The sequence below is a fragment of the Hyla sarda genome, unplaced genomic scaffold (genome assembly GCF_029499605.1).
Source record: "Hyla sarda isolate aHylSar1 unplaced genomic scaffold, aHylSar1.hap1 scaffold_2429, whole genome shotgun sequence".
Taxonomy (NCBI): Eukaryota; Metazoa; Chordata; class Amphibia; order Anura; family Hylidae; genus Hyla; species Hyla sarda.
Genome location: NW_026609115.1, coordinates 1 through 13,968, shown reverse-complemented (window position 1 = coordinate 13,968; position 13,968 = coordinate 1). Strand labels below are relative to the sequence as shown.

At 46.0% G+C, this 13,968-nt stretch overlaps 6 non-coding genes across 6 annotated transcripts; all 6 read right to left on the bottom strand.

The window, feature by feature from the left end:
- Nucleotides 1–1,678: 1,678 nt before the first annotated feature.
- Nucleotides 1,679–1,869, bottom strand: LOC130323154 (U2 spliceosomal RNA). The gene has a single exon (XR_008868523.1). It is a non-coding gene; the product is annotated as a U2 spliceosomal RNA (small nuclear RNA).
- Nucleotides 1,870–3,948: 2,079 nt separating this feature from the next.
- LOC130323150 (U2 spliceosomal RNA) lies at nt 3,949–4,139 on the bottom strand. Its single transcript, XR_008868519.1, has one exon. It is a non-coding gene; the product is annotated as a U2 spliceosomal RNA (small nuclear RNA).
- Nucleotides 4,140–6,226: 2,087 nt separating this feature from the next.
- LOC130323153 (U2 spliceosomal RNA) lies at nt 6,227–6,417 on the bottom strand. The gene has a single exon (XR_008868522.1). It is a non-coding gene; the product is annotated as a U2 spliceosomal RNA (small nuclear RNA).
- A 2,085-nt stretch (nt 6,418–8,502) lies between these two features.
- On the bottom strand, nt 8,503–8,693 carry LOC130323152 (U2 spliceosomal RNA). The gene has a single exon (XR_008868521.1). It is a non-coding gene; the product is annotated as a U2 spliceosomal RNA (small nuclear RNA).
- Nucleotides 8,694–10,784: 2,091 nt separating this feature from the next.
- Nucleotides 10,785–10,975, bottom strand: LOC130323148 (U2 spliceosomal RNA). The gene has a single exon (XR_008868517.1). It is a non-coding gene; the product is annotated as a U2 spliceosomal RNA (small nuclear RNA).
- A 2,094-nt stretch (nt 10,976–13,069) lies between these two features.
- LOC130323135 (U2 spliceosomal RNA) lies at nt 13,070–13,260 on the bottom strand. The gene has a single exon (XR_008868506.1). It is a non-coding gene; the product is annotated as a U2 spliceosomal RNA (small nuclear RNA).
- Nucleotides 13,261–13,968: the final 708 nt, after the last annotated feature.

Here is a 13,968-nt window from a genome sequence, read left to right as displayed (position 1 = left end):
TTACCTGTGTGGGTTAAATCCGGGTTATTTGACAACCTATGGCGGTGATGGTTCTGCTCAGGCAGAGCAGTGCTGATGCTCCTCATAAAGCTGTCGCTGCTGTGAAGGTTCTAGGTGACATCACAATCCCTATGGTTACATACACAACAAAGCTGGGTTGTTGTTGTTTACACTCTGCAAGGCCTGTGGAAGTGAGTGACATCATAGCACTGTAGTTCTGAGGGTTCTAGATGGATGCAACAATCTCCTGTTGCTTCTATGAAGGCCATAATAGACGACATCACCAAACAGCTCCATAGTCACATACACAGCAAAGGAGAGATGTTGTTTACACCTAGTGATGTCAGTGGTATTGAGTGACATCACAGCACAGTGCTAAGGCTCCTGGGCCTGGACACAGCAGCGGCTGAATATCTCAACGGAGAATACGTTTATATATATGTGTGTGTGTGCGCGTATATATATATATATATATATATATATATATATATATATATATATATATATATTCTCCGCCGAAATCACTTTTAAACCCATTTCCACCTTTTTTTCCCTTCTCTTCCTCTTACTTTTTTTTCACGTTTTTTTACGTTTTTCTCCTTTTCGCCTCTTTTCTGGGCGTATTATTCTTCTTTTTCTTCTTTTTTTTCGTCTAATGCATACCCCATCAGTGCAGCAATGCTTATTCAATACCGCCAGCAGATGGAGACACTGGGGGATAATTTTCTAAGGATTTATACTGATTTTTCCTGTCTGAATTTGTCGCACAGAAAGTTGCAGGCCAAATATGTGTGACATTTCTGCGACTTTAGCTTCTAGAGCATTTTTACAACATTATACATAGGTGCTGAATACATAAAAAGCGACTGTTCAGCGACAGACAAGTCGCATCGGCTGAAAGTAGGCCAGAATGTCAGTCCATGTTGGAGCAGGTTTAGATACAGTCTAAAGCATAGATCTCAAAGTCTGTGCACAGAATTTAGCAAGGGCCTCGCACCTTCTGATGCATCAGGTAGGTGCACTATAGCATAGCCTAACCCTCTGTACTTTGGTCTATATTGATGCGGGACATAGACAGCCAGCTGATGACCAATCCATTAGTGCAATGGATGGCTGGAAGCATTTGTCTTTGCCTTTGCAATACCACAGAAGCAATGCATGGTCAATGTACAGCAATGACACACCTGTGTGAACAGCCAGGAGACCCCCCCCATGTTATGTTACATAGTTACATAGTTAGTACGGTCGAAAAAAGACATATGTCCATCAAGTTCAACCAGGGAATTAAGGGGTAGGGGTGTGGCGCGATATTGGGGAAGGGATGAGATTTTATATTTCTTCATAAGCATTAATCTTATTTTGTCAATTAGGAACATTCAGCACCCACCCGCTATCAAGGCAGCTGCCTATCATGTCATGCCCTACCTGCACAGGTGTGCTGGCTACTCAAATGATCCAATTAAGGAGGCCATTTAGTCAGCAGCAGCAGAAGTCCTGTGCCTGGACGCTCCAACTGCGGCCAGACACAAGCAGAAGCAGCAGAAGCAGCAGCAGCACCACCTTTTGTTTTTTGGCTGCAGCAGCAGCAGCAGCAGCAAGGCCCACAGGGCTGGCTAGCTGGCTAGCCAGCAAGCAGGTAGCAATGAAAGTAGGAATCTTTCTTTTTAACCCTGTAAGGGGGTGGTGCACTGTACCCGAAGATACTGCCATATCGGGTCAATGCATAGGGCGACGGAAGCAAGCTTCGAAATCGGCCCCCGTTCTCAAAAATCCATTTAATATATGGTCCCCAGATAGGGGACGTATCAGATATTAAACTGATAAGAACAGATACTACACTTGATCTTAGCCAAAAGGCCGAGAAGCGATAACCGTGAAAGGGGCGGGCCCAACAAGGTCCCCTTCAAGGGCACTATCACTGCTTGCTGTCAGGGAGGCTGCCAGACAATTTTCCATGCACACTCTAAGCTGGGGGGCAGTCAACCACCAGTACACACAGCAGAACCTAAACCCATACCATTATTGCTAAGCAGCAAGACAGGGGCCCATTGCACTCCCACGGGGCCTTTTTAAATGCAATCCATAACCCGGATTTGCCAGGAACCCTTCTTACTCCTCCTACTTGCATGTGACACTGGGCTTAGGATCTGCATAGGAAACACACACACAAGCACACACCTACCTTTGTTGCCTGCAGATGCCTCCTTGGCTGTCCCCAAACGGTATCAAACCAACACCCACGGGAAGCTGTAAGCATAGAGGACATGCCTGCACCCCATTGGACTTACCTGTGTGGGTTAAATCCGGGTTATTTGACAACCTATGGCGGTGATGGTTCTGCTCAGGCAGAGCAGTGCTGATGCTCCTCATAAAGCTGTCGCTGCTGTGAAGGTTCTAGGTGACATCACAATCCCTATGGTTACATACACAACAAAGCTGGGTTGTTGTTGTTTACACTCTGCAAGGCCTGTGGAAGTGAGTGACATCATAGCACTGTAGTTCTGAGGGTTCTAGATGGATGCAACAATCTCCTGTTGCTTCTATGAAGGCCGTAATAGACGACATCACCAAACAGCTCCATAGTCACATACACAGCAAAGGAGAGATGTTGTTTACACCTAGTGATGTCAGTGGTATTGAGTGACATCACAGCACAGTGCTAAGGCTCCTGGGCCTGGACACAGCAGCGGCTGCAATATCTCAACGGAGAATACGTTTATATATATGTGTGTGTGTGCGCGTATATATATATATATATATATATATATATATATATATATATTTCTCCGCCGAAATCACTTTTAAACCCATTTCCACCTTTTTTTCCCTTCTCTTCCTCTTACTTTTTTTTCACGTTTTTTTACGTTTTTCTCCTTTTCGCCTCTTTTCTGGGCGTATTATTCTTCTTTTTCTTCTTTTTTTTCGTCTAATGCATACCCCATCAGTGCAGCAATGCTTATTCAATACCGCCAGCAGATGGAGACACTGGGGGATAATTTTCTAAGGATTTATACTGATTTTTCCTGTCTGAATTTGTCGCACAGAAAGTTGCAGGCCAAATATGTGTGACATTTCTGCGACTTTAGCTTCTAGAGCATTTTTACAACATTATACATAGGTGCTGAATACATAAAAAGCGACTGTTCAGCGACAGACAAGTCGCATCGGCTGAAAGTAGGCCAGAATGTCAGTCCATGTTGGAGCAGGTTTAGATACAGTCTAAAGCATAGATCTCAAAGTCTGTGCACAGAATTTAGCAAGGGCCTCGCACCTTCTGATGCATCAGGTAGGTGCACTATAGCATAGCCTAACCCTCTGTACTTTGGTCTATATTGATGCGGGACATAGACAGCCAGCTGATGACCAATCCATTAGTGCAATGGATGGCTGGAAGCATTTGTCTTTGCCTTTGCAATACCACAGAAGCAATGCATGGTCAATGTACAGCAATGACACACCTGTGTGAACAGCCAGGAGACCCCCCCATGTTATGTTACATAGTTACATAGTTAGTACGGTCGAAAAAAGACATATGTCCATCAAGTTCAACCAGGGAATTAAGGGGTAGGGGTGTGGCGCGATATTGGGGAAGGGATGAGATTTTATATTTCTTCATAAGCATTAATCTTATTTTGTCAATTAGGAACATTCAGCACCCACCCGCTATCAAGGCAGCTGCCTATCATGTCATGCCCTACCTGCACAGGTGTGCTGGCTACTCAAATGATCCAATTAAGGAGGCCATTTAGTCAGCAGCAGCAGAAGTCCTGTGCCTGGACGCTCCAACAGCGGCCAGACACAAGCAGAAGCAGCAGAAGCAGCAGCAGCACCACCTTTTGTTTTTTGGCTGCAGCAGCAGCAGCAGCAAGGCCCACAGGGCTGGCTAGCTGGCTAGCCAGCAAGCAGGTAGCAATGAAAGTAGGAATCTTTCTTTTTAACCCTGTAAGGGGGTGGTGCACTGTACCCGAAGATACTGCCATATCGGGTCAATGCATAGGGCGACGGAAGCAAGCTTCGAAATCGGCCCCCGTTCTCAAAAATCCATTTAATATATGGTCGCCAGATAGGGGACGTATCAGATATTAAACTGATAAGAACAGATACTACACTTGATCTTAGCCAAAAGGCCGAGAAGCGATAACCGTGAAAGGGGCGGGCCCAACAAGGTCCCCTTCATGGGCACTATCACTGCTTGCTGTCAGGGAGGCTGCCAGACAATTTTCCATGCACACTCTGGGCTGGGGGGCAGTCAACCACCAGTACACACAGCAGAACCTAAACCCATACCATTATTGCTAAGCAGCAAGACAGGGGCCCATTGCACTCCCACGGGGCCTTTTTAAATGCAATCCATAACCCGGATTTGCCAGGAACCCTTCTTACTCCTCCTACTTGCATGTGACACTGGGCTTAGGATCTGCATAGGAAACACACACACAAGCACACACCTACCTTTGTTGCCTGCAGATGCCTCCTTGGCTGTCCCCAAACGGTATCAAACCAACACCCACGGGAAGCTGTAAGCATAGAGGACATGCCTGCACCCCATTGGACTTACCTGTGTGGGTTAAATCCGGGTTATTTGACAACCTATGGCGGTGATGGTTCTGCTCAGGCAGAGCAGTGCTGATGCTCCTCATAAAGCTGTCGCTGCTGTGAAGGTTCTAGGTGACATCACAATCCCTATGGTTACATACACAACAAAGCTGGGTTGTTGTTGTTTACACTCTGCAAGGCCTGTGGAAGTGAGTGACATCATAGCACTGTAGTTCTGAGGGTTCTAGATGGATGCAACAATCTCCTGTTGCTTCTATGAAGGCCATAATAGACGACATCACCAAACAGCTCCATAGTCACATACACAGCAAAGGAGAGATGTTGTTTACACCTAGTGATGTCAGTGGTATTGAGTGACATCACTGCACAGTGCTAAGGCTCCTGGGCCTGGACACAGCAGCGGCTGCAATATCTCAACGGAGAATACGTTTATGATATATGTGTGTGTGCGCGTATATATATATATATATATATATATATATATATATATATATATATATTTCTCCGCCGAAATCACTTTTAAACCCATTTCCACCTTTGTTTCCCTTCTCTTCCTCTTACTTTTTTTTCACGTTTTTTTACGTTTTTCTCCTTTTCGCCTCTTTTCTGGGCGTATTATTCTTCTTTTTCTTCTTTTTTTTCGTCTAATGCATACCCCATCAGTGCAGCAATGCTTATTCAATACCGCCAGCAGATGGAGACACTGGGGGATAATTTTCTAAGGATTTATAACTGATTTTTCCTGTCTGAATTTGTCGCACAGAAAGTTGCAGGCCAAATATGTGTGACATTTCTGCGACTTTAGCTTCTAGAGCATTTTTACAACATTATACATAGGTGCTGAATACATAAAAAGCGACTGTTCAGCGACAGACAAGTCGCATCGGCTGAAAGTAGGCCAGAATGTCAGTCCATGTTGGAGCAGGTTTAGATACAGTCTAAAGCATAGATCTCAAAGTCTGTGCACAGAATTTAGCAAGGGCCTCGCACCTTCTGATGCATCAGGTAGGTGCACTATAGCATAGCCTAACCCTCTGTACTTTGGTCTATATTGATGCGGGACATAGACAGCCAGCTGATGACCAATCCATTAGTGCAATGGATGGCTGGAAGCATTTGTCTTTGCCTTTGCAATACCACAGAAGCAATGCATGGTCAATGTACAGCAATGACACACCTGTGTGAACAGCCAGGAGACCCCCCCATGTTATGTTACATAGTTACATAGTTAGTACGGTCGAAAAAAGACATATGTCCATCAAGTTCAACCAGGGAATTAAGGGTAGGGGTGTGGCGCGATATTGGGGAAGGGATGAGATTTTATATTTCTTCATAAGCATTAATCTTATTTTGTCAATTAGGAACATTCAGCACCCACCCGCTATCAAGGCAGCTGCCTATCATGTCATGCCCTACCTGCACAGGTGTGCTGGCTACTCAAATGATCCAATTAAGGAGGCCATTTAGTCAGCAGCAGCAGAAGTCCTGTGCCTGGACGCTCCAACAGCGGCCAGACACAAGCAGAAGCAGCAGAAGCAGCAGCAGCACCACCTTTTGTTTTTTGGCTGCAGCAGCAGCAGCAGCAGCAAGGCCCACAGGGCTGGCTAGCTGGCTAGCCAGCAAGCAGGTAGCAATGAAAGTAGGAATCTTTCTTTTTAACCCTGTAAGGGGGTGGTGCACTGTACCCGAAGATACTGCCATATCGGGTCAATGCATAGGGCGACGGAAGCAAGCTTCGAAATCGGCCCCCGTTCTCAAAAATCCATTTAATATATGGTCCCCAGATAGGGGACGTATCAGATATTAAACTGATAAGAACAGATACTACACTTGATCTTAGCCAAAAGGCCGAGAAGCGATAACCGTGAAAGGGGCGGGCCCAACAAGGTCCCCTTCATGGGCACTATCACTGCTTGCTGTCAGGGAGGCTGCCAGACAATTTTCCATGCACACTCTGGGCTGGGGGGCAGTCAACCACCAGTACACACAGCAGAACCTAAACCCATACCATTATTGCTAAGCAGCAAGACAGGGGCCCATTGCACTCCCACGGGGCCTTTTTAAATGCAATCCATAACCCGGATTTGCCAGGAACCCTTCTTACTCCTCCTACTTGCATGTGACACTGGGCTTAGGATCTGCATAGGAAACACACACACAAGCACACACCTACCTTTGTTGCCTGCAGATGCCTCCTTGGCTGTCCCCAAACGGTATCAAACCAACACCCACGGGAAGCTGTAAGCATAGAGGACATGCCTGCACCCCATTGGACTTACCTGTGTGGGTTAAATCCGGGTTATTTGACAACCTATGGCGGTGATGGTTCTGCTCAGGCAGAGCAGTGCTGATGCTCCTCATAAAGCTGTCGCTGCTGTGAAGGTTCTAGGTGACATCACAAATCCCTTTGGTTACATACACAACAAAGCTGGGTTGTTGTTGTTTACACTCTGCAAGGCCTGTGGAAGTGAGTGACATCATAGCACTGTAGTTCTGAGGGTTCAAGATGGATGCAACAATCTCCTGTTGCTTCTATGAAGGCCGTAATAGACGACATCACCAAACAGCTCCATAGTCACATACACAGCAAAGGAGAGATGTTGTTTACACCTAGTGATGTCAGTGGTATTGAGTGACATCACAGCACAGTGCTAAGGCTCCTGGGCCTGGACACAGCAGCGGCTGCAATATCTCAACGGAGAATACGTTTATATCTATGTGTGTGTGTGCGCATATATATATATATATATATATATATATATATATATATATATATATATATTCTCCGCCGAAATCACTTTTAAACCCATTTCCACCTTTTTTTCCCTTCTCTTCCTCTTACTTTTTTTTCACGTTTTTTTACGTTTTTCTCCTTTTCGCCTCTTTTCTGGGCGTATTATTCTTCTTTTTCTTCTTTTTTTTCGTCTAATGCATACCCCATCAGTGCAGCAATGCTTATTCAATACCGCCAGCAGATGGAGACACTGGGGGATAATTTTCTAAGGATTTATACTGATTTTTCCTGTCTGAATTTGTCGCACAGAAAGTTGCAGGCCAAATATGTGTGACATTTCTGCGACTTTAGCTTCTAGAGCATTTTTACAACATTATACATAGGTGCTGAATACATAAAAAGCGACTGTTCAGCGACAGACAAGTCGCATCGGCTGAAAGTAGGCCAGAATGTCAGTCCATGTTGGAGCAGGTTTAGATACAGTCTAAAGCATAGATCTCAAAGTCTGTGCACAGAATTTAGCAAGGGCCTCGCACCTTCTGATGCATCAGGTAGGTGCACAATAGCATAGCCTAACCCTCTGTACTTTGGTCTATATTGATGCGGGACATAGACAGCCAGCTGATGACCAATCCATTAGTGCAATGGATGGCTGGAAGCATTTGTCTTTGCCTTTGCAATACCACAGAAGCAATGCATGGTCAATGTACAGCAATGACACACCTGTGTGAACAGCCAGGAGACCCCCCCCCCCCCCATGTTATGTTACATAGTTACATAGTTAGTACGGTCGAAAAAAGACATATGTCCATCACGTTCAACCAGGGAATTAAGGGGTAGGGGTGTGGCGCGATATTGGGGAAGGGATGAGATTTTATATTTCTTCATAAGCATTAATCTTATTTTGTCAATTAGGAACATTCAGCACCCACCCGCTATCAAGGCAGCTGCCTATCATGTCATGCCCTACCTGCACAGGTGTGCTGGCTACTCAAATGATCCAATTAAGGAGGCCATTTAGTCAGCAGCAGCAGAAGTCCTGTGCCTGGACGCTCCAACAGGGGCCAGACACAAGCAGAAGCAGAAGCAGCAGCAGCACCACCTTTTGTTTATTGGCTGCAGCAGCAGCAAGGCCCACAGGGCTGGCTAGCTGGCTAGCCAGCAAGCAGGTAGCAATGAAAGTAGGAATCTTTCTTTTTAACCCTGTAAGGGGGTGGTGCACTGTACCCGAAGATACTGCCATATCGGGTCAATGCATAGGGCGACGGAAGCAAGCTTCGAAATCGGCCCCCGTTCTCAAAAATCCATTTAATATATGGTCCCCAGATAGGGGACGTATCAGATATTAAACTGATAAGAACAGATACTACACTTGATCTTAGCCAAAAGGCCGAGAAGCGATAACCGTGAAAGGGGCGGGCCCAACAAGGTCCCCTTCATGGGCACTATCACTGCTTGCTGTCAGGGAGGCTGCCAGACAATTTTCCATGCACACTCTGGGCTGGGGGGCAGTCAACCACCAGTACACACAGCAGAACCTAAACCCATACCATTATTGCTAAGCAGCAAGACAGGGGCCCATTGCACTCCCACGGGGCCTTTTTAAATGCAATCCATAACCCGGATTTGCCAGGAACCCTTCTTACTCCTCCTACTTGCATGTGACACTGGGCTTAGGATCTGCATAGGAAACACACACACAAGCACACACCTACCTTTGTTGCCTGCAGATGCCTCCTTGGCTGTCCCCAAACGGTATCAAACCAACACCCACGGGAAGCTGTAAGCATAGAGGACATGCCTGCACCCCATTGGACTTACCTGTGTGGGTTAAATCCGGGTTATTTGACAACCTATGGCGGTGATGGTTCTGCTCAGGCAGAGCAGTGCTGATGCTCCTCATAAAGCTGTCGCTGCTGTGAAGGTTCTAGGTGACATCACAAATCCCTTTGGTTACATACACAACAAAGCTGGGTTGTTGTTGTTTACACTCTGCAAGGCCTGTGGAAGTGAGTGACATCATAGCACTGTAGTTCTGAGGGTTCAAGATGGATGCAACAATCTCCTGTTGCTTCTATGAAGGCCGTAATAGACGACATCACCAAACAGCTCCATAGTCACATACACAGCAAAGGAGAGATGTTGTTTACACCTAGTGATGTCAGTGGTATTGAGTGACATCACAGCACAGTGCTAAGGCTCCTGGGCCTGGACACAGCAGCGGCTGCAATATCTCAACGGAGAATACGTTTATATCTATGTGTGTGTGTGCGCATATATATATATATATATATATATATATATATATATATATATATATATTCTCCGCCGAAATCACTTTTAAACCCATTTCCACCTTTTTTTCCCTTCTCTTCCTCTTACTTTTTTTTCACGTTTTTTTACGTTTTTCTCCTTTTCGCCTCTTTTCTGGGCGTATTATTCTTCTTTTTCTTCTTTTTTTTCGTCTAATGCATACCCCATCAGTGCAGCAATGCTTATTCAATACCGCCAGCAGATGGAGACACTGGGGGATAATTTTCTAAGGATTTATACTGATTTTTCCTGTCTGAATTTGTCGCACAGAAAGTTGCAGGCCAAATATGTGTGACATTTCTGCGACTTTAGCTTCTAGAGCATTTTTACAACATTATACATAGGTGCTGAATACATAAAAAGCGACTGTTCAGCGACAGACAAGTCGCATCGGCTGAAAGTAGGCCAGAATGTCAGTCCATGTTGGAGCAGGTTTAGATACAGTCTAAAGCATAGATCTCAAAGTCTGTGCACAGAATTTAGCAAGGGCCTCGCACCTTCTGATGCATCAGGTAGGTGCACAATAGCATAGCCTAACCCTCTGTACTTTGGTCTATATTGATGCGGGACATAGACAGCCAGCTGATGACCAATCCATTAGTGCAATGGATGGCTGGAAGCATTTGTCTTTGCCTTTGCAATACCACAGAAGCAATGCATGGTCAATGTACAGCAATGACACACCTGTGTGAACAGCCAGGAGACCCCCCCCCCCCCATGTTATGTTACATAGTTACATAGTTAGTACGGTCGAAAAAAGACATATGTCCATCACGTTCAACCAGGGAATTAAGGGGTAGGGGTGTGGCGCGATATTGGGGAAGGGATGAGATTTTATATTTCTTCATAAGCATTAATCTTATTTTGTCAATTAGGAACATTCAGCACCCACCCGCTATCAAGGCAGCTGCCTATCATGTCATGCCCTACCTGCACAGGTGTGCTGGCTACTCAAATGATCCAATTAAGGAGGCCATTTAGTCAGCAGCAGCAGAAGTCCTGTGCCTGGACGCTCCAACAGGGGCCAGACACAAGCAGAAGCAGAAGCAGCAGAAGCAGCAGCAGCACCACCTTTTGTTTATTGGCTGCAGCAGCAGCAAGGCCCACAGGGCTGGCTAGCTGGCTAGCCAGCAAGCAGGTAGCAATGAAAGTAGGAATCTTTCTTTTTAACCCTGTAAGGGGGTGGTGCACTGTACCCGAAGATACTGCCATATCGGGTCAATGCATAGGGCGACGGAAGCAAGCTTCGAAATCGGCCCCCGTTCTCAAAAATCCATTTAATATATGGTCCCCAGATAGGGGACGTATCAGATATTAAACTGATAAGAACAGATACTACACTTGATCTTAGCCAAAAGGCCGAGAAGCGATAACCGTGAAAGGGGCGGGCCCAACAAGGTCCCCTTCATGGGCACTATCACTGCTTGCTGTCAGGGAGGCTGCCAGACAATTTTCCATGCACACTCTGGGCTGGGGGGCAGTCAACCACCAGTACACACAGCAGAACCTAAACCCATACCATTATTGCTAAGCAGCAAGACAGGGGCCCATTGCACTCCCACGGGGCCTTTTTAAATGCAATCCATAACCCGGATTTGCCAGGAACCCTTCTTACTCCTCCTACTTGCATGTGACACTGGGCTTAGGATCTGCATAGGAAACACACACACAAGCACACACCTACCTTTGTTGCCTGCAGATGCCTCCTTGGCTGTCCCCAAACGGTATCAAACCAACACCCACGGGAAGCTGTAAGCATAGAGGACATGCCTGCACCCCATTGGACTTACCTGTGTGGGTTAAATCCGGGTTATTTGACAACCTATGGCGGTGATGGTTCTGCTCAGGCAGAGCAGTGCTGATGCTCCTCATAAAGCTGTCGCTGCTGTGAAGGTTCTAGGTGACATCACAAATCCCTTTGGTTACATACACAACAAAGCTGGGTTGTTGTTGTTTACACTCTGCAAGGCCTGTGGAAGTGAGTGACATCATAGCACTGTAGTTCTGAGGGTTCAAGATGGATGCAACAATCTCCTGTTGCTTCTATGAAGGCCGTAATAGACGACATCACCAAACAGCTCCATAGTCACATACACAGCAAAGGAGAGATGTTGTTTACACCTAGTGATGTCAGTGGTATTGAGTGACATCACAGCACAGTGCTAAGGCTCCTGGGCCTGGACACAGCAGCGGCTGCAATATCTCAACGGAGAATACGTTTATATCTATGTGTGTGTGTGCGCATATATATATATATATATATATATATATATATATATATATATATATATATTCTCCGCCGAAATCACTTTTAAACCCATTTCCACCTTTTTTTCCCTTCTCTTCCTCTTACTTTTTTTTCACGTTTTTTTACGTTTTTCTCCTTTTCGCCTCTTTTCTGGGCGTATTATTCTTCTTTTTCTTCTTTTTTTTCGTCTAATGCATACCCCATCAGTGCAGCAATGCTTATTCAATACCGCCAGCAGATGGAGACACTGGGGGATAATTTTCTAAGGATTTATACTGATTTTTCCTGTCTGAATTTGTCGCACAGAAAGTTGCAGGCCAAATATGTGTGACATTTCTGCGACTTTAGCTTCTAGAGCATTTTTACAACATTATACATAGGTGCTGAATACATAAAAAGCGACTGTTCAGCGACAGACAAGTCGCATCGGCTGAAAGTAGGCCAGAATGTCAGTCCATGTTGGAGCAGGTTTAGATACAGTCTAAAGCATAGATCTCAAAGTCTGTGCACAGAATTTAGCAAGGGCCTCGCACCTTCTGATGCATCAGGTAGGTGCACAATAGCATAGCCTAACCCTCTGTACTTTGGTCTATATTGATGCGGGACATAGACAGCCAGCTGATGACCAATCCATTAGTGCAATGGATGGCTGGAAGCATTTGTCTTTGCCTTTGCAATACCACAGAAGCAATGCATGGTCAATGTACAGCAATGACACACCTGTGTGAACAGCCAGGAGACCCCCCCCCCCCCCATGTTATGTTACATAGTTACATAGTTAGTACGGTCGAAAAAAGACATATGTCCATCACGTTCAACCAGGGAATTAAGGGGTAGGGGTGTGGCGCGATATTGGGGAAGGGATGAGATTTTATATTTCTTCATAAGCATTAATCTTATTTTGTCAATTAGGAACATTCAGCACCCACCCGCTATCAAGGCAGCTGCCTATCATGTCATGCCCTACCTGCACAGGTGTGCTGGCTACTCAAATGATCCAATTAAGGAGGCCATTTAGTCAGCAGCAGCAGAAGTCCTGTGCCTGGACGCTCCAACAGGGGCCAGACACAAGCAGAAGCAGAAGCAGCAGAAGCAGCAGCAGCACCACCTTTTGTTTATTGGCTGCAGCAGCAGCAAGGCCCACAGGGCTGGCTAGCTGGCTAGCCAGCAAGCAGGTAGCAATGAAAGTAGGAATCTTTCTTTTTAACCCTGTAAGGGGGTGGTGCACTGTACCCGAAGATACTGCCATATCGGGTCAATGCATAGGGCGACGGAAGCAAGCTTCGAAATCGGCCCCCGTTCTCAAAAATCCATTTAATATATGGTCCCCAGATAGGGGACGTATCAGATATTAAACTGATAAGAACAGATACTACACTTGATCTTAGCCAAAAGGCCGAGAAGCGATAACCGTGAAAGGGGCGGGCCCAACAAGGTCCCCTTCATGGGCACTATCACTGCTTGCTGTCAGGGAGGCTGCCAGACAATTTTCCATGCACACTCTGGGCTGGGGGGCAGTCAACCACCAGTACACACAGCAGAACCTAAACCCATACCATTATTGCTAAGCAGCAAGACAGGGGCCCATTGCACTCCCACGGGGCCTTTTTAAATGCAATCCATAACCCGGATTTGCCAGGAACCCTTCTTACTCCTCCTACTTGCATGTGACACTGGGCTTAGGATCTGCATAGGAAACACACACACAAGCACACACCTACCTTTGTTGCCTGCAGATGCCTCCTTGGCTGTCCCCAAACGGTATCAAACCAACACCCACGGGAAGCTGTAAGCATAGAGGACATGCCTGCACCCCATTGGACTTACCTGTGTGGGTTAAATCCGGGTTATTTGACAACCTATGGCGGTGATGGTTCTGCTCAGGCAGAGCAGTGCTGATGCTCCTCATAAAGCTGTCGCTGCTGTGAAGGTTCTAGGTGACATCACAAATCCCTTTGGTTACATACACAACAAAGCTGGGTTGTTGTTGTTTACACTCTGCAAGGCCTGTGGAAGTGAGTGACATCATAGCACTGTAGTTCTGAGGGTTCAAGATGGATGCAACAATCTCCTGTTGCTTCTATGAAGGCCGTAATAGACGACATCACCAAACAGC